This window comes from Tamandua tetradactyla, chromosome 19 (genome assembly GCF_023851605.1).
Source record: "Tamandua tetradactyla isolate mTamTet1 chromosome 19, mTamTet1.pri, whole genome shotgun sequence".
NCBI classification, from domain to species: domain Eukaryota; kingdom Metazoa; phylum Chordata; class Mammalia; order Pilosa; family Myrmecophagidae; genus Tamandua; species Tamandua tetradactyla.
The window spans coordinates 18,755,509-18,775,909 of NC_135345.1; positions in this window are offsets into that span (position 1 = coordinate 18,755,509).

Sequence of the window (20,401 nt, forward strand, 5' to 3'; positions counted from 1 at the left end):
CCATTGAAACCATTAGTATATTATAGCAATCTTTGTTTGTGTTAGTTTTTCAGTGCAAATAAAAGCCAATTTCTGATAAAATAAGACCTGAATACATAGTTGCTACTCGACAAATATTTGCCAAATTAATGGCTGCATGAATAAAATATGATAGACCTGCTACGAGGCTACTGGGTCAAGGAGATATTTGAATGAATGAATCATAGATTGAGGGAGTTTATTGCTGCAAGTTAAAATCAGTTGACAGTCTCTTTATTTTAGAATGGGAATTTTACAATGTCACTGACTCTGGGGTATATTTTTATATGAAATTTCTTGGCAGCATATACTTAGTCTGGTAACACGGAATAATGTATATAAATGGACTTTGAAACAAAAAAGTTCTATGTCAATACTTTTAAGAATTGCTATCATTTATTTTCTGACCTTTATGTGTCAGGTCTCATGGTGAGCATTTTTACATACATTATCTTGTATAATTCTCACACCAAAAAAATCATGGAAGGAAGATATTATCTCTTTGTTTTAAAGTTGAAGACACTGTTAAACAGAAATATTGCTGAACAGCTGGATAAAGGACATGGCTTTCAAACCCTGATCTGACTCACTCTATACTCTCAGTGGGGTAGAGCAAGATATTACTATCCTGATTTAAAAATAAACATTAAAAAAATAATATTTAAAGGACTGCAGATTTCTTTGGTTAGTATGTATTAGAAATTATGCTATATATGTTTGTAGAACAATCATAGAATTGTAGATATAGAAGTCACCAGACATTTTTTCATATATAATTTCTTGCCTGATTTTCTCATGCCCAAGGTCATCAGACAGCAAAGCTGGGATTCAAATCCAATTTGGTGCTCTTCAGACCATAGCATACTGACTCAGAATTTGACATTTTGTTCATCTCTATGTTTATAAGAAGACTAAGATAAAAGACCCAGAGAAATCTATGAAAGGGCTCATTTTACCATTGGTGAAAGGCATTTGTACTTTACTTGAAAGAAAAAGATGATATGATGGAAGTAACAAATAGCTTCGGCTTAAAAAAAAAAACAGTATGCCCTACAAAATACCTATATATAATGAAACAGCAGTGCTTAAAATTATCATGATAGAGTGAGAGTGTGCTATTCCTATGTAAAGAAATGTAGCAATGAAATGAAGCTGCAGAATGTCAATGTCAAACTTTGCCAATGTCAGCATCTTCAGCAGCAGAGACCTCTGGAATACATGACAGGGAAAATGGGAGGAAGTGATAAGCAATAGAATATCATTGCATTAAACACATATCATAGAAATTGCTCAACTGAAGAAGGGATTTTTATATCTCTGAGTGCTTCCGTTCAAAATGGCCCCCAAATAACAATATTCAAGATGCTTGCTTTTTCCACTTCCCCCTCCAGCCCTGAGAAGTCTGAGTCCAAAGGAATACCTAGAGAAAAATATAAACCTGGGAAAGGTGGATCCACTCACTTAGGACTAATTCCGCTTGTATAAACCCTCTTTAAATGCTTTCTCTGGAACATCTCAGAGCCGCAAACTCAGGATATCTGCCCACCCCTGCACAATTCTTGAGAAGTTATTCTACTCTATGGTATGTAACTAAGACATAACTGATTTTTCAGAAACTGGTGGGTCCATTGAGCCCATCAATTACAGTTTCCTTTAAATGAAAGTTAGTCCTAATCTCTAAGGATTGCAGAGTCCCAGTTCTCTTAGGGTTCCAAATGAATCCAGGGGATTCACTGAAATCACTGGAAGCTCTAAATTTTCATACTACCCATGATGACACAAAAGAATGGGGTAAAAAACATGAGAAATAAGGTAATTTAAATAAACTATAATTTATTATGGGCCTCAGGATTAGGAATAAGCCAGAAATATATACTGAGATGTCTTTTTTGGGTTTTCCAGGCTATTCGTCAGGGTAATGACATATCAGTAGTTCAACGTGAATGATGCCTTGGAAGTGGGATAGGGTACCACTGGGTGGGATACAAATTGGTGTTGGGAGGCTTATGTTTTAATGACTATGGTAGTTAGCATGCTAAAACTGACTTCATTCCTCCTCCATTGGGCTCAGTGCTTACCTTATTTCAGTAACCTGTACTAACCTCAACCCACTGTGAGAAGATATGTGTAAGTAAACAAATTCAAAATAGAAAAATAATAAGATCTTAGAAATAATAGCTGGAAGAAAATAAGAAAGGTGCAAAACAGTGGCTTTCAATGGAAGATATATGAGAATCACATGGAAGAGCTGCTCCACAAATTACTCTACATACCCCTGGTCTGTGGTAGAATATATACTATTATTTTTATATATAGCATCCATAACACAGTAAATAATTATTTGTGCAATTTCTCTATTTGAATCAGAGCCGATTTAGAGTGTGAGAAGCTTTAGAGAAGAACCAGTATCTATTTTTTCCCTAATCCTTCACATAGAGGAGACATTTAATAGATATTTGCTGAATCAATGGATGAATGAATTAATGCATATTGACATACTCTGCCCTCCAAATGATATATTCTAATATTGGCCTTGAGTGGATGGAACCATATGTATGATCATAAAGTTCAAGTGATTCTGCTAAATTATTGACCCTGAGCTTTTTCACTTTACCCTCATCTTCATGTCCTAATAGCCCCATGCTTCCACCTGCAAGATCAGACCTGGACCATTCTTTGCCTAAACTTAACAGAGTTAAGGTTTATATTAATAACTTCTTTAATCCACTTCTTCATATCTCTTTTCAAAACACCATTTACTGACACTTACTATGTTCAGTGGCTGGCAGTGGTGACAGAAGATGAATAACCTGAGCCTTCCATGCAAGAACCTCTGGCATATCTGATGGAGAAGACAGATCAATAGAGAGTCTACAGTTAACACTAAGACCACCAGGGAAGGACACAGATACCTTTGTGAGCACATGGGAGGACACCTAGCCCAGCCCTGCTGGTCTGTTTCTTCTAACTTTCCCCCAACTTCCCAGCATACTCCTGTGAAAGGTTTTGGGATGAATCACACTAAAACACAGAATTTCCTGGCAAAGCCTTGAGTCTCAGGTGCCCATGCTCTTCCTCCACTTCACTCCCACTCCAAGTCTCCGTTACAATCTACACTACATATCCTTCTTTTTTTTGGAAACATTTTTTATTGTGAAATGTATATACAGAAAAAAAGCAATGATTTTCAAAGTGCATTTATTTTTTATTTTTTAATTTTTTTTAACATAACAACATACAAACATGAACATTCTTACCATAAGATCATTCCATTCTTGGTATATAATCAATAACTCACAATATCATCACATAGTTGTATATTCATCACCATGATCATTTCTTAGAACATTTGCATCAGTTCAGAAAAAGAAATAAAAAGAAAAAACTCATACATACCATACCCCTTACCCCTCCCTCTCATTGATTGCTAGTATTTCCATCTACCCAACATATTTTAGCCTTTGTTTCCCCTATTTTTTCTATACCCCTTTATCACTTCCTTTCACTGATCACTAGCATTTCAATCTACTAAATTTATTTTTAACGTTTCCTCCCCCATTATTTATTTGTTTGTAATCCATATGTTTTATTCATCTGTCCATACCGTAGATAAAAGGAACATCAGACAAAATCAAAATACATTTTAAGAAATAGTTACAGAATAGATTTTAAAGTTTAGTGTGGGTTACCATTCAACATTTTCAGGTTTTTCCTTCTGGGTGCTCCAAAACACTGTAAGCAAAAAGAAATATCATTATGGTGATTCAGCAGTCATACCTGTTTGTTAAATCCTATCGTCTCTGTTATAAACACCTCTTCTCTTTTGACTACATAACCCTTTTGAAAGGATTTCTGTTGATTCTGTCCCATAACAGAGACTGGTCTTCTCTGGATCTCTTCATTTTTTAATTTTTGTTTATTTATTTATTTTTGGCATGGGCAGCCTCTGGGAATCAAACCTGAGTATCTGGCACAGAAGGTGAGAATTCTGCCACTGAGCCACTGGTGTACCACCCTCTCTGGATCTCTTTAGTGCCCTAATCTAAACTCTGTCTAAACTCTGTTTATTTGGGTGATATTCCAGTGCACACTGCCTCACCTGAGTAAGTGACAAATAGAAATGCTCTGACTCAGAACACTGATTTCTGGATGCCTTCTGGCAGGGACTCATTCATGAAAACCATATTACTTTGGAATTTTAAACTGTATCTATCAAAAAGTTACCACAGGCCCAACTATATTAGGGCATACAGATTTTCATTTGATTTTAACTTTAACAAATTTACACAGGCTTAATGAGCTTTTCAAATGGTTCTGGTATTTCTCTCAGACAAGATAAAATAAATCTCTCCGATGCTTTCCTCCAAAAGCAATATAAGTGCTATGCCAGTATGTCCAGGTGGCCTGAAAATACAGCAGCTTTGTGAATCACAAAGACAAAGAGGGAACTTACATTTGATGAGCTTTCTGCTAGGTTCTTGCCATAAAATCTTGTAAAATCTTTGCTTCTCTCTTGTAATTTAGCTGTTATGATTATTCTCGTTTTACAGATGAGGAAACTAAGTTTAACATGATTTCTATGATTTGTCCAAGTTCACACAACAAATAGGTAGTAGGGTCTGGAATTTTCCCACAGGTCTGACTTTCCTCAAAGCTCCTACTCTTAGAGAAATAGAACCAAATGGTGAAACGTGGACAGTCTGGCTGTGACTGGACTCCTGGTTCTTCCACAGTGCTGTTATCAATGAAATGAGAGTAAAAATATCTCACTGAGTTGTTGAATTTTGTTAAATAATTCATAATGAGAGCTAATGTTTATCCACTTCCTGGTATTGTTTGAAGTATTTGACATAGTTTATCTAATGACAATCTTATGCCATAGGGGTGAATATTATACAAATTTTATAGCTCCAGAAACTGAATTATAGACAGTTCAAATGATTTTTGCCTGAAATCTTACAGTAAGAAGTGGAGAAACCTGGCTCCATGTTCTTATTTACCTTTACATGTATAAACTTACTCTAGTATACCTTTGGTATATTTTAGGCTATATTAGGCATTCAAAAAATGTTAATCTGGTTTCTTTTGGGGCTGTTGAGAATGTTTTGGTGATGGATGGTCATGGTGACAGCAAAACATTGTAAATGCTCTCTATACCATTGAATTGTATGCATACTTTGAAATGTTAAAATGGGAATTTTTATGTTGTATATAAGTTACTCCAATAAAACTTAAAAATTTAAAAAAATTGCTGGTCTCTCTGTCTCCATCTGTTCATTGCTTATAAAGATTTCAAGCAATAAATATGGCATATTTATACCAACTTTCTATGTACAAGTACAATGTGGTGTTTAAGATCACAGCAAATAGCAAGTAAAATGAAGATATTCAAATCAATACTGGTAGATTAGAAATCAGTAAAACATTTTAACTCCTAGAGATATGGGCACTCCCAATTTTATTCCTGCTCATTTGATGTTTTCTTTTTCAAAGTGCTTTATAGTGTGTAAAATTAGTAATAATCAGAATTTGTCTCAGCAAAGTCTTGCATCATAATGTCCATACTCCCTCCCCTATCAATGTTGAGAAATCCATACTTTAAATAGGTTTCTCCAACTCCTCAGTTCATGCATTTTAAAAGCTGTTGGTGAGTTCTGACTGCAAGTAAATTGTCTGGAGGATCCTAAAGCACCGTTACTGTGGTGCCTCCTTGGCTAACAGTGATGACCCAGCGACCCGTTCGATGGTTGGTCTCCAAGGAGTGACAGCTTGAGATATAGCATATGTGCTTGGAGAGCTTTCGAGAGAGACAGCAGACTGCATTTTTGGCCTTATTGTTTCAAAATGCCAAGGCATCCTGGGGACATGACTATTAACAATAGAGCCTGCCATTGTTTTGCTGTTATTTTTTCTCAAGCCTTCCTGACTGACAGTCCCTGGGGAGAGTGAATTATTGTCCTTAACTTGTAACTTAACTGCTCCTTTTGTCATTCTGCATAATTGCTGTCACCCAGGTAAAATTAAGTTGTTTTTCTCCCTGGTAAATTCTCCCACACTCGATTTGGAGCCCTTCAGGCAAGACAGGCAGTGGGGAACCTGGGCAGATAATGTGGCTAGCAAATGTAATTCCTTGAAAGGGAGAGTATTTGAAAGTCTGTCTCTGAAAACAAATGCCAGCACAGTGAAGACACCAGTTTAAATAACTAAAGTTACCTGTTATTTAGGCATCACACAAATTGTTTTACAAAAGTGTATACCACAGAGTGTTGTGGAGATTGAAGCTTAAATTGTGAAGGTTAAATTAGTTAATACAGAAAATGTGCTTAGCCCAGTGGATGGCATATAGTAAAAGCTCAGGGTTTGTTAGCTTTTATTACTGTGTGACTTTATGCTGTTTAACCATTACAGCCACCTTTTAAGGTAGGTATTGTTAATTCCATTTTACAGATGAGAAAACTGAATTTTATTGAAGCTGGTATTTAGAACTTAGTGGGTTTGACATTAAAGCAGATAGGCTTGACTTCTGAAATGACATTCTAGATACACTCAGTGATTTTTGTCATGTGAGCTATCGAGAGAGCTGGTCACCCAGGGAATAGGAACAATCATGGGACTGATTTCTGGATTATCAGGTTGTAGCAGATAACTCCATTATTTGAGTGAATTGTTCCATTTTAAATGGATTGATTGTAGTCATGAAGAGAAAATTTACAAATACTGACTTTGATGCAATATTTTTTGCTTTTCTGAGATGTGCTGGTAACCTGATGTGTTTTTTACAGTCAAAATAAGCTATATTTTCATAAAACTAAAATAATTGGTTAAACACAATCATCAACTTGACAAATAACTGTTATGATGCTTTCTTTGTTTTCATGAAGGGCCTGATGATATTAATCATAATGTCTATCACAATAGTAATAGAAACTATAGCAGCCACAAAAATGATGCTAATAACAATAACAGAAATAACAAGAGTGGCTATCATTTTTAAGCATTTCTTATATGCCAAGTTTTTCTGAGAACTTACCATAAATTATCACATTTAATACTCATTGGACAGGTATTATTATTATTATCCCTGATTTATGTAACATAAAACTGAGGCTCAGATGCCAAAAGTTACAGCTACTAAATCTGAGATACAATTTGAATCCAGGCAGTGAGACTCCTGATTTGAGCTCTTACACAGGTGGTAAATGATAAAGGAATCAACCCAACACTCCGTTTTTCTCATATTTATACTCCTTTCTTTTCTCTGAATCATTAGTGATTACAGATACCACGTGAAATCTGGCTTCGGCTCTACTCACATTTGGTTAGATTTACTATAAAGCTAGGTAGTGCACATCCATTCTATTTTAGAAAGCAGCATTTTCTTAGGCTTTTGTAGGATCCATATTGGCACCACTTAAATAAAGAAATCAGAGTAAGTATAAGGACCAAATTATTGTGTCAATGATTCTCGGTTGTGTCTGAAAGGGCAGAGAAAGTTGACACAGGTGATAGTAGAATTCAGGGCTAGAAGCTAGGACATTTCTTTGGGACCATTTTAGTATTTCTAGAAAAGGCATGAACATTGAAAAATCACATTCATATGACATTGTTTTCATTATACATAAATGATAAAAATTAAAGCTCAGCAAAGTCTTTTTTAAAAAAGAAGCTGAACAAATGGATTTGTACTCAGAGACCGGCTATTTTGGGGGGCAAATTAATTCAGCTGTGCCTCAAATTGCTCATCTTTTAATACGGGGATTCTGATACCTCTATTGCAAGTATAGTTTCTGACATCTGGTAGGAACTCTGTAATTGGAATCTCTTCTAATGATAATAATAATGGTCATCATAATCTTCTATTCTAAAAAAAATTAAAGTAATATTCACTCAGTGGCAAAAAAAGTTTAGTTATCTTGATAAATTCAGATCTACTTTAATTGATTCCCCATAATCTACCCAATATCTCTTTCTATGAGTGCTGAAATTGTAAATATACTCTACTTTATTCCTTTCTCACTCTCTCTTTCTCTTTTGTTTATCACTTCAGTTATTGCTTCATAGCTCTATCTCCTCAAGGTACTCAAAACAGGAGACTGCAATTTTTACAGCATAAGTTACATGTTTTGTGAAAACAAGACAAATTTTAATTTCTATGTTCACTAGGAGAAAGCAGGCATTGTGATCTATACGTTTTGGGATGACATTCCTCAAAAGTAGTTTTAAAATGCACAGTTTTGACCTGTATTGCTGAGCTTTATAAAGAAGCCTGAAGATCAGCCTGTCTTGCTTGGGAGGTATGTTGGGTTGTACCTTCCAGCCACATTCTTTGAGGGGTTAAAGTCATTATAAGAAGTGCCTGAGAACAATTCATCCCAGGCATCTGTTGGATGTGATAACTGCATTTTCTCCTAGTCTAGATCTTACATGTGAGGGCCCAACAATTTGCAACTCTCTTGGCAGTTGTAGGGAGGAGTTAATGATTTTTAACGTAGGACATAAGTCAAGTATTATTTATCTGTCTAAATTTTTCAAATACAAGCAACTCAGTGTTATTGAGTCCTGCTGAGCTTGAAGCTGTCTTGCCTATCTGACTTCCATGGGGAAGAGCTTCAGATAATTTCTGTAGAGGCAGGAAAGGCCTATCCCATCACCAAAACTCAGAGGTAAGAGAAGAGGAGAGACACTATTTTAAACCCCTCTTCTCCATCATTAAGGACAAACAAATGTCCTTTGACTTCTGAAGACATTGTTTCCACAAGCAACAACAGCACATTTTGGGTTAGGAAAAGCCAATCCTACCCTCTGCCCCAGCCCTTCACAAGACCTCTTGATTTCTAAAGCTGGCTTTGAAGCACCTGGTTCTCCAGGAGTTTGAAATGTGTCAAACAGCCTGGACGCTGCCTCCCAAGTATGGGAATGGTAACCTCTTCCAGGCCGCCATCCTTGCTCTAGTCTATCCCATACTCCCCTGAGCTGCAGCCCAGATAGAGTCCGCTGCTCTCTTCACAATCTTGTACAGCTCCTGAAGCCCTCAGTTAAACTGACAACAGGTGACATTTGGATGGCAGAAAACTGCAGAATAACGCTCATCTTTGGTTCAGTTCTATTGAAATTTTCTCTGAGAAAAAGCTTATTAGGGAGCAGGAGTGAAGAAAGGAAAAGGAAGCCCTTTGTGAGTATAGTGGCAGAGTCAATGCCCTCAAAAACCTGCTGTTAAAAAGCAGTGGAGGTTTGGGAAGGTGTTACAGTTTTAGTTTTCAACCAAACCATGCTGCTGAGGGATTTGACTGCTGGGAGGGGGCACATTTGTCAGATTTTTCACTTCAATCTGGGCTTATAGTGTTGGTAAACAAAATGTCTAGATGGATATGAATTGCTCTGGTGTCCGGTGGTTTCAGGGGCAGGGGTTTACCTTACAGTTTCACAAGTCCTCCTCTTGCATATAACAGCTTTGCGTTGAGTGAAGCTATTCCAGACCTATTACCCTAGAGAAAAACAGCTGAAACTTCAATTTGCCTATTGAAAAGTGAATGCACAGTTGTCAGGAGGAGGCAAAAATTTAGTCCACATCAAGAAATGTGTTTCAGAGAAATTTGGTGTTTCTGTCTACTGGGTGTGTTCAGTGCAAATGTTAGGACATAATAGGGGCATGATAAATAGCTGTTAATGGAATGCATGCACTATTTATACAACACAGCTTATATTTCTGCCCTTGTTCTAAGAAAGGGGTTAGTAATGGATCTATGTGATATAAGGAAAGCTAATTAGAAAGCAAGTTATAGAGGAAACCAGCCCAACTTAGGTGTTCAACATGTGTTTTGGAGAACTTAAAAACTCACTATTAAAACATTTTGCCCATGAAGTTATTTTATGCTGCTTTCCTTTCCTCCCAGACACAAGCAGAACATTTACTATATATATTGTTATATATATTTTTATTTGTGTATGGTATATAAATATATGGTTTGTAGATAAATATGTATATATGTGAATATAGTGTCATATATATACATATGGCAAACTACTGACATTTTCTTTAGAGGAAAGAATTTCAATGGCAATCTGTTTCTGGGTCTGTCTAGAACAATTGTTTAAGTCATAATTAAAACATTTTCCTTAGTTTGGGAGAAGAGAAGAATTGAGCGTGTAGCTGTCCAGCTGAGAGGAACAGCCCTTTGGAGGGGAGGTGACATTCTTTCTGTCCATAAATCAGTGGCTTAATCCTTAGCAACAGACACTAATCATTGCCACCGGCTTTCCAACTGAGTTAAACCAACATGGTGACATGAAGATTGTCAGAGAAATGTTCTGTTCAAATATTGATTAAATCCTACACATCATTACCCCATTTTTAAGGTCAAAATGAACAGAAATTAGTGCGGTCTCCCAGCATCCTAATGAAATCTTTTTAGAAAAGAGTTCTGGTGGTGGGGGTGGGTGGGGGGGGAGTGATATTTGTCTTATCTTGAACAGCATCAGTTGATTTCCTTTTATTAGACCATAATATGTACACACTTAAAGTTTTCCTCCTTGCTTTTGCTTCTAAGGAGCTCAGAACCAATTCCTTACTCCATTACAGACTTCATAAAGGCAAAGGACTTTTGTTTTTCATGCTCTTTATTCCTTTTTGCTTACTGAAGGCTTCATATATAAAACATTCAAAATTATTTTCCCATTTCTATTTTAACGGTTTTATTCATGTGTAGTGGTGATGGTGGACTTGTAAATGATCAAACATTTTTGAACTATGTGATCTTTAAAAAATTGCATTTTGAATTATAAGCTACCCTTAAATCATTATTAGCTATGGGACATTTGGTAAGAAGTCCCGAAACTTTTCCAAAACATTTGGCAAAGAAGTTCCAAGACTTCTCTGTGCTTTTCTTTACTCACTTGTAAAGTGGGGGTAATAATATTTCTCTTATACTGTTGTGATGAGGATTAAATGAAATAATTCATGCAAAATATTAGTCGCCAAGTACAACCTTTACCAATAATTCTGAATCCTTTAATGCTATTACAATTATTTAACCAGCATTAGATTCCCAGGGCCTCAGGAATGTCACGTAAGAGTTGTAGCAGGCACAGTCTTTGTCTTTGGGATCTTCTAAGCCTGGGATGCCCTTCTGTTATCTTCCTTAAACACCCTTTACCTTCACCTTTACAAAGCTTTCCTGCCTCCTTCACACCAAGTAGAATTGAATTATCCATCCTTGGTGTTACCATGGCATTGTACATATAAAAGCATTTTTCAACCTTAGCACTATTGACATTTGGGACTGAATCATTCCTTTTTGGGGGGACTATCTTGTTCATTGTAGAATATTTATCAGCATCCCTGGTCACTACCCACTAGATGACAATCGCATCCTCCCAGTTGGCCAGACTTCATCAAATGTGGCAGATAAAATCACCCCTGGTTGAGAAACACTGGAGTAAGCCTCTATTGCACCACAAAGAACACTTTATTACTTATTTTATCTAGCAAACATTATATAACACATACAATGTATCAGATGTTTTTCTAAAAATGATATACATATATTAATATTAGTAGCTATAAGGTAGGTACCCAGTTTACACTGAAGAAAGTGAGGCACAGACAAGCTGTAACAGAGAAATAAGGATTCAAGGGATGATTTTGATTACTGAATCATTATACAGATATTCCTTTCTGCTCTCTGATATATTGGAGTAGACAGCGGGGAAATTCCTGGGATCTCTAAATTGAAACCCAGCTGCATTGATTTCTGATAATGATTGTATAGCCTTTATCTTCTGCAACTTGTGATTGTGAAAACCTTGTGACTAACCTTCATTTGTATCCAGTTATCCAGTTTTTCAAGTTGTCATCACTAAAGACAGTGCCCAATGTTTATTAAGAAGAGTCTTGGGTCGCCCAGAGCTAACCCACCCCAAGTCTAAAGTACTCTTGATAATCGAGATTGGATCTAACTAAAAAGAGCCCACCTGACATATGCATTAGCTTAGACTTTAACCTACAAGTCACCTATAACTCACTCTGCCATTTTCTTACATATGTTTCTGTGACTAAGCATGTAATCAATCTGCACATGCTTAATTAGATGACCTCTATTACATCATCTGGGACCATTGTGCTCATTATCCTAAACCCTGCCCATCTTTTAGTTCTATAAAATTATCAGAATTACTGCAGCTTGGGTAGACCACCAGACCATCTACTCTCTTACTGCATGCCCAGTTATAAACTCTTTCTAAGTTTGTAACAGAGAAACAGGTTGTCTCAAGAATTGGTTACTGAGCATGCTAGGCAAAGGAATCCATGGCCTTTGTCAGGTAACAAAGCTACATGACTTGTCCAAGCTAATAAATGACAGAGTGGGGATTTATATTAAGGCAGTTTGTTTCCAGAGTCCTGCTCCAAGCCACAAGCTAAATTCCCTCTTATGTGAATGAATTTGGACTTCTCCTATATAGTTTAAGTTCTGGGTGTTGGGGATGGGACTTGGAGACTGCAATTATCTTTTATTCTACAGACTCCAGCACAGTATAAATGTCAAGCATGGAATGTTTTATGTCACAGAATTTAAGAATACAGAAGGAACTTAGAGATTCCAGTTCAATGTCTGAACTAATTTCTAGGTGAGGAAACTGTAAGACAAGGAGATTAAATGATTTCCCATGATTACAAAGATAGCAGAGGCAAGATGGGATTCAAGACCTTCTGACTTGCAATTCAATGCCCTTTATCATCTTTCATGTCATTTTCCCTTCTTTGACTATTCTAACCTCATTATAAAAAAAAAAAAAGATCCATGTTTCATTGCCCTTTTCTTTCCTTCCTAAAATTATTTTGGATATTCACTAAAAATCTACACTGTATGGTTTATTTACCCTACTCTTTTTCATCCATGACAGAGAAATTTAAACCTCAAAAAATTCAATACCACTACTAACCAATTCTTGGCCATCAACACTAATTCTTCAAATTATTCTAAGTTCTTCAACTGTGACCATTAGATTTTGTTTCTTCCACAGACAAATTTCCTGAAGTTCTACGTGAATCATATTTCGTTTACTGACATGAGGAATATTCAATGACTGGCTTCTAAGATATCAGATACAGTGGTAGAATTATTATAGAAGAAAGAACATTCCAAGTTTTCACTACACTCTCATGATCGTTTAAATGATTGTTCTTTGATGTGTCAATGACAAAAAGCATTTGTGTGACAGCTGTTATGATTCATACAACATTTAATCATATGAAACTATGAAGAATCATAAAACATTTTAAGAATTTAAATATGCACAATTTTATCAATAAGGCTGGGTCATAACTGAGTGATGTCATCAAAATTAATTTTACTTGCAAGCAGATAATTTTCACCTAAATTTTATGTGATCTGTGGGATACCCAGAAGGTCCTTTTCACTTCCTCTAAGTATCTGCCTGCTCAACACCCATAGTCTCTTAAATTCCAACATTGATGAATGAGTCATTTTTCATGCTATGTTCTTTTAAAAGTCAGTAGCTCTGGGAAGGAGGTTCTAATTAAAATTAATTCAGACCAAGGTATTAACAGCAGGGCACATTGGGAAAAAAATTCTGGATTTAAAGTTAAAAGATTTAGTAACTGGCTTTGTTGCTTTGAATGAGTTACTTAGCCTCACTCAGCTTGAGTTTCTTCAACTGGAAAGCAAAAATGTTGAAACTGACCTACACTTGCTTATTGTGAGCATTAAATAAAGTGATGTAAATGTAGATATTTTTTAAAGACTAATATTGATATGTTTTCCAGCTTTTAGGACATTCTTTACACCAAAAGCCCAGGACATAAGATCACTGAATGCCAGGGATCGAGACGTTTAAAATAGACTCCTTGGACTTTAAAGTTTTAGCTATCATAATTCCTGCATTTATACATTTAAAAAAATGATAATGCACTTATAGTATTGTGAAGAATTTGAGAGAAAATTGAAGGCCAACTGACTAATAGCAGAACTGCCAAAAGGTTTCTCAAATGATCAGCTACCTTTAAACTATTACAATCTCTACCAATTATGCATGTTTCTTGGTTTCCCTTTTGTATTTGAGAAAATAACGAGACATTATTCAGTTCCTGATTGACTTTTGCAATTCAAAATGGTATTACATTACTATATTAACTCAGAGATGTGACACTGAAAACCATCTATTACATGGATAACACTGATGTAATAACCAGATTGATTGCAGGGATAGGAATATATGTTTTTGGAAACCAACATATGAATGCCCTAGTGACAGGCTATCTAAATACTAAAAGTAAAGAAAACTGATTTATAATTAATCCAGAGATGGTTACCTACACACATAGTTGTCAAGTCTCAGTGAAGGTCCTGCCTTCTCTCCCTCTGTAAAATCAAACTATCAAAGACAGGCTGACCTGACCAGACATTGTTAAGCACCAGTGTTACCATTTGGAAGATTATTCCCAATCAATAGCTACCACCTAGATTAGGCATAGTGGACCATTGATCACTTCTCTCCATCTAGAATCATGGTCATTTGTCATTACTAGCTATTCTGTCCTGCCAGGCAATTTTACAAACCTTGTCTCATTTAACTTTCCCAACAAAGCAGTGAGAGGCAGGGATTATGACCATCTCTATATTACTGATGGGGTTACTGAAGCTATAGAAACTAAATCGGTAGGGTGAATATGGAGCTGAAATTCAAACTTTGGTGTTCTTGCTTTAAGTAAGCATTTTATAAGTATCACACACAATCAGGAGTGAATGAACCTCAGAATACCCCATGGTAAATCCTAACACTATTTTAAATCTCAGCACAGGGGCTTGTTCCATGACTGTTGGGGATAGAATCATGTACCCTACAAAAGATATGTTCAAATGCTAACTCCCAGTCTTCTGGGTGTGAACCCATTTATGAACAGGACATTTGAAGAAGTTATTATTAGTTAAGGTGTGAACTCATTTGTAAATAGGATCTTCAAAGTTCCAATCTAGATGAGGCCAAATTGAATCAGAGTGGGCCTTAATCCATATGATCTGAGACCTATAAGCAGAGGAAATTTAGACACAGTCCATCTGTAAAAGTCAGAAGAAGCCAGAGAATGAAGCAGATCATCATGTGATGGAGGCAGAGATGCAAGGAAGAAACCCCAAGGCTTGCAGCAAGTCAGCATTAAAAAGCTATAGTTTCAGGGTGGGCCACAGTGGCTCAGCAGGCAGAGTTCTCACCTACCATGCCAGAGACCCAGATTTGATTTCCAGTGCCTGCCCATGCAAAAAAAAGAAAAAGGCTATAATCTCTGGGAGAAAGCATGGTCTGCTAAGACCTAGACTTTGGATTTCTGGCCTCCAAAACTGTGAGAGAATACACGCCTGTTGTATAAGCCAACCACAGTGTGTCATTTGTTTTAGCAGCCCTTAGAAACTAATACCTAACCTTAATCCCTTGAACTATAGTTCTTTATTTAAACTTCTCTCATTTTTTATATGATTTACAAACACCTTCCTCACTAGAATTAAAGTTGTAGTATTTCCCACAATTCCAAACATTTCATCTTTACACATATTCATTCAGTCAGTCATTCTTTTAAACTTCCCAAGTTTGAACACCAGAAATACAGAAATAAATGGAATGGGCAAACTCCTGTGGTTCTAACCCCAAAGTTTGTTAAATTTATGAAATGTAGCCTTCCCTGACTATTTTAGTTACTTTCTCAATCTCTACAGATATAAATTACCCTTTCAGAGCTCCTTGGGCTCACATGTTTTTAATTTGAAGATTTTTTTTTTTTTTGCTACCAAGTATGTATTTCCAGCAAGTGATATTCAAGGACTGGGAAATAAATTCTCACATGGTAAAACCTTTTGTCACCTATTTCAAAGACAATATCCGTGTTCCTCTTCCATCTCATTTTTGCTTTTACAGCCATATATGTGTCTATATTTGTTAGAATTGTGGTCACTGACACAGATAATCAGCCCAGTATGTGAAAGGAGTTTTCTGAATTTTCACCAGGCTGGAGAAGATTTCACTGGGTGAAATTCACCCTGTGTTCACATAAAATTCTGGTGATTGCAGCTAGTAAATTTTCAGGTTTGCTTTCTAAAATATTCACTCATATGAAGAACATGCTCACACCCTAAGTTTTATTTGTTTGGTCTATTATGTTTCTTGCCACTGCTTTTTTTTTAAAGAAATAAACTTCCTATTTGTAATACCTTTAGATTTACAGAAAAGTTGCAGAAATAATAGACAAAGTTCCTCTTATCCAATTTCTACCTTTGTTAACAACTTACATTTCCATGGTACATTTGTCAAAACTAAGAAACTGACATTGGAAGTTCAGAGTTAATTCTGATTTCAAAAGTTTTCTGTTAACATCCTCTTTCTATTTCAGTATGCAATCCAAGGTACTATATTGCATTTAGTTGCCACATTTCCCCAGTCTCCTCTGGTTTAAGAGACTATTCTTATTTTTTCTTGTTTTCCATGACCTTGACAATTGAGGAATAATGGCCAGGTATCTCCCAGAATTCCCCCATCTGGATTTGTCTGATGTTTGTCTCAATTAAACTGGGGTTATGGGTTTGAAGGAAGAATACTAAGAGGCGAAATGCCCTTTCTTATAATATCATAACATAGGCAGTATGTGATATCTATATGACATTGCTGGTGATGTTAACCATCATCACTTGGCTAATCCAGTGTTTTCCATGAGGATAAAAAATAAATAAATAATAGGGGGACTAAAGGGTAAAACATTGGATAGATTGAAATGCTGGTGGTCAATGAGGGGAAGGGTGGGGTGTGGGATGTGTTAGTTTTTTCTTTTTTCTTTCTATTTCTTTTTCTGGAGTGATGCATATGTCCTAGAAATTATTATGGTGATAAATGCACAACTGTGTGATGATATTGTGAGCCATTGATTATATGCCGTGTATGGACTGTGTAGGTGTGAAGATTTCTCAAAAAAAATTTTTTAAAAATATATAAAATATATAGAATTTTCCAGTTTCCTCCAGTGTGCAGCTACTATTTTTCCCTTTCCTTGTCCTATTCTTTGGAAGAGGGTCACTCATGATGCAGAGAGGGAACTAATCTCCCTCTTCCTCAGGAGAATTGGAATTAGAATTCTTCTTTAAGGAAGATAGTCTCTTCATTCCTAATGATTTATTTATTCAATTGTTTATTCATAGTGATATCAAGCCATGTATTTATTTTATACTGTGTATTTTAATACAATGCTACATTATTTATTTTGTTGCTCAAGCTGTTTCAACTTTGGCCATTGGAACTGTTTTCAGGTTCTGCTACTGCTATTTATTTCATGCACAAAGTAAATTTTCCAACCACTGTCTATTTTGAGAATTAATACAGCCAATAGTTGATTAAGCTGTGTAAAACAACATAGAAATGTGTAAGAATAATACAAGTGAAACCATCTGCTAGAATCAGAGGACTATGAGAGCAGTACCATTTTTTTGTTTCACTGTCGGATCTCCAGTGCCTAGAACCATGTATGGTATTAGAAAATGCTCCCTAACTCTTTGTGAATGCATTTTTGAGGAGAACTACATTTCCGTAAATTTTTAAAACCATTTCATCTTATGATTATCCTAACTTTGGCTGTCTCTTTTTCAGCTAAATTCAGTCACACAAATACATGTGTACATGCATGCAAACATAGATTCCTAGTAGGGCAGTGGCACAGTCTATACTTTCTGCCACCTCTTACTCTCTCCTCTCTGTCACTTAATTTTGCAAACATCAGAATCCTCAATCTAGTTTTTTCCAGTCTCTTCCCTTCCATCTTTCTTACTTTCATTCTGTAGCGACCATTGTTTCACTCACCATTCCTGGAGGGGAATATTGCCAAATCGAAGGCAGTATCTTCTAGAGATCTATAAGCTTGATTATAGGGACAGGATGATCCATATTGCAATAAACAAGAAGTGTTATGTGTTGTCAAAGTATTGAGCATAGAACCTGTCTTTAAATGCCTATCATGTGCTTGGAACTGTTAATTTACAAAAGGACACTCTGCATCCCACCGCTCCCAAGAATTCTGTGAGAGCTGGCTTTGGTTGTGTTTGCCCAAAGGAAGTACAGCAGATATTTAGGACAGAAATTTATATTAATGGAGAGGACATGAGCTTTGAGGTCATGGACATCCAGGAGTGAATCCTGACTCTACAACTCATTAATGCCTAATAGACTTTCAGGCTTCTCCAGTTTCTTCATTTGTAAAATTGTACAAATAGTGTTGGAAGGATTAAATTAGGTCATGTGCTCAAAAATAGTGTTGCTTATTTTAGAAAAAAACACGACTAAAAATGAGTAATGCTTTTTGCACATATTAAAAGGGAATCAGATTTGTGCCTCATTACAGAGATGCTATTTTCATTACACATTTCTGAAGCTATGATTAGATGAAACTCATCCTTGATCTACTGGGTTGGAACAATAATCAGGCATAATGCTCTGGGCGACAATGGGATTTAGCCCCCTTAGGGATTTAGCCCATTATTCATTCGTTCTACTAATATTGACTGACCACTTACTATGTGCCAGAGTGTGTTCTGGTTGCTCTTTGTTTTCGGCTCTTTGCAAACATCATTTCCCATACAGTTGAAGTTGGTGCTAATAAAAAATAATCAAGCTACAAATTATAAATGTTTACTAATCAGACTATTACTTCACAAGTGATGATTTATAAAATAAAAAGTGAAATTTAAAAAAAATCTGAGCACAGTAAAAGTTATATTTGCATGGATACTAATGGAAGGTCACTCAAGCTTTCTATTAAGAAAGGGGGATTCTCCATAGAGGACAATCATTTGTGTCAGATAAGCACTGAAATTTTATATGAAAAGCATCTGAGTAGAACCTGAATTTTCTATAAAATTTATGGATCTTTTTTCCTGAATTTGAAAAAAAAGTACGTTCCAATTCTGGAGCAAAAAGATTATGGCAAAAGATGGATTCAGTACCCTATTTCTGGTCTTAGTCAAAATAATCTTTCTCATGCCCTCCTGCAACTCTGAGGCTTTGTCTCTACTCGAAAAGACCCTTAATTGTGCAAATCTATTAACATGCTCATATTTCAACAATAATTTGCTTTGGAAAATATGTCTATAAAGTAGGCATGGTGTTTGAGGATCAGCAGCTGTTCTAGTTTGCTAGCTGCTGGAATGCAACATACCAGAAACAGAATGGCTCTTAAAAAGGGGAATTTAATAAATTGCTAGTTTATAGTTCTAAGGCCAAGAAAATGTTCCAGTTAGAACAAGTCTATAGAAATGTCCAATCAAAGGTATCCATGGAAAGATACCTAGGTTCAAGAAGGCCAATGAAGTTCGGGGTTTCTCTCTCAAGTGAGAAGGCACATGGTGAACAGGGTCACAGTTTCTCTCTCATCTGGAAGAGCACATGGTGAATACGGCATCATCTGCTAGCTTTCTCTCCTGGCTTCCTGTTTCATGAAGCTCCCCAGCAGGCATTTTCCTTCTTCATCTCCAAAGGTCGCTGGCTCGTGGACTCTCCTCTTTGTGGTGCTGCAGCATTCTCTGTTCTCTCCGAATCTCTATCCTTCTCCAAAATGTTTCCTCTTTTATAGAACTTCAGAAACTAATCAAGACCCACCCAAATGGGTGGAGACATGTCTCTACCTAATCCAGTTTAACAACCACTCTTGATTAAATCACATCTCCGGGGAGATGATCTAATTACAGTTTCAAACATGCAATGCTGAATAGGAATTAAAAGAAACAGCTGCCTTTACCAAATGGGATTAGGATTAAAACATGGCTTTTCTAGGGGACAGGCATTCTTTCAAACCAGCACAGCATCCCTTTTGAATTTTCATCTGCTGCCATTCATCCGCAAAAGTGACAAGAAGAGAAAGATAAACTTGAATTTGTTTGGAAGAAAGAGACATGAATTATAAACTATTTAGATTAATGGAATAAGGATGTGTAATTTTATTATTAAAAGTGAGATCTTAGTGCAGAGCTTCAGGCAAACCAAGTCCTCAAATGAATGTCCAAAATTTCCATAATTATTATTATGATAATTGGTGGTAATGATGGCAATGACATGAGAGCCATATGTGTAACATGATCTTCCTAAATCCTCCTCTCCTTCAATTCTGTAACTGGTTTATTCTCCAACTTTTTCCAAAATATTCTTCCTTTTTTCAATTATTTTCCCTCCTCTTATTGTAATATGACTGACACTTAGATTCTTTGCAGAGAATCTAGAGGGAGCTTTGATACAGAATAAGAGCACACTGGCAAATATAGATATATAGTGAAAATTAAAATGAGCTCTGGAGTCAAATGGAGCCAGGCTGGGATTCCCCTCCATCATTTGTTATCCCTGCAGC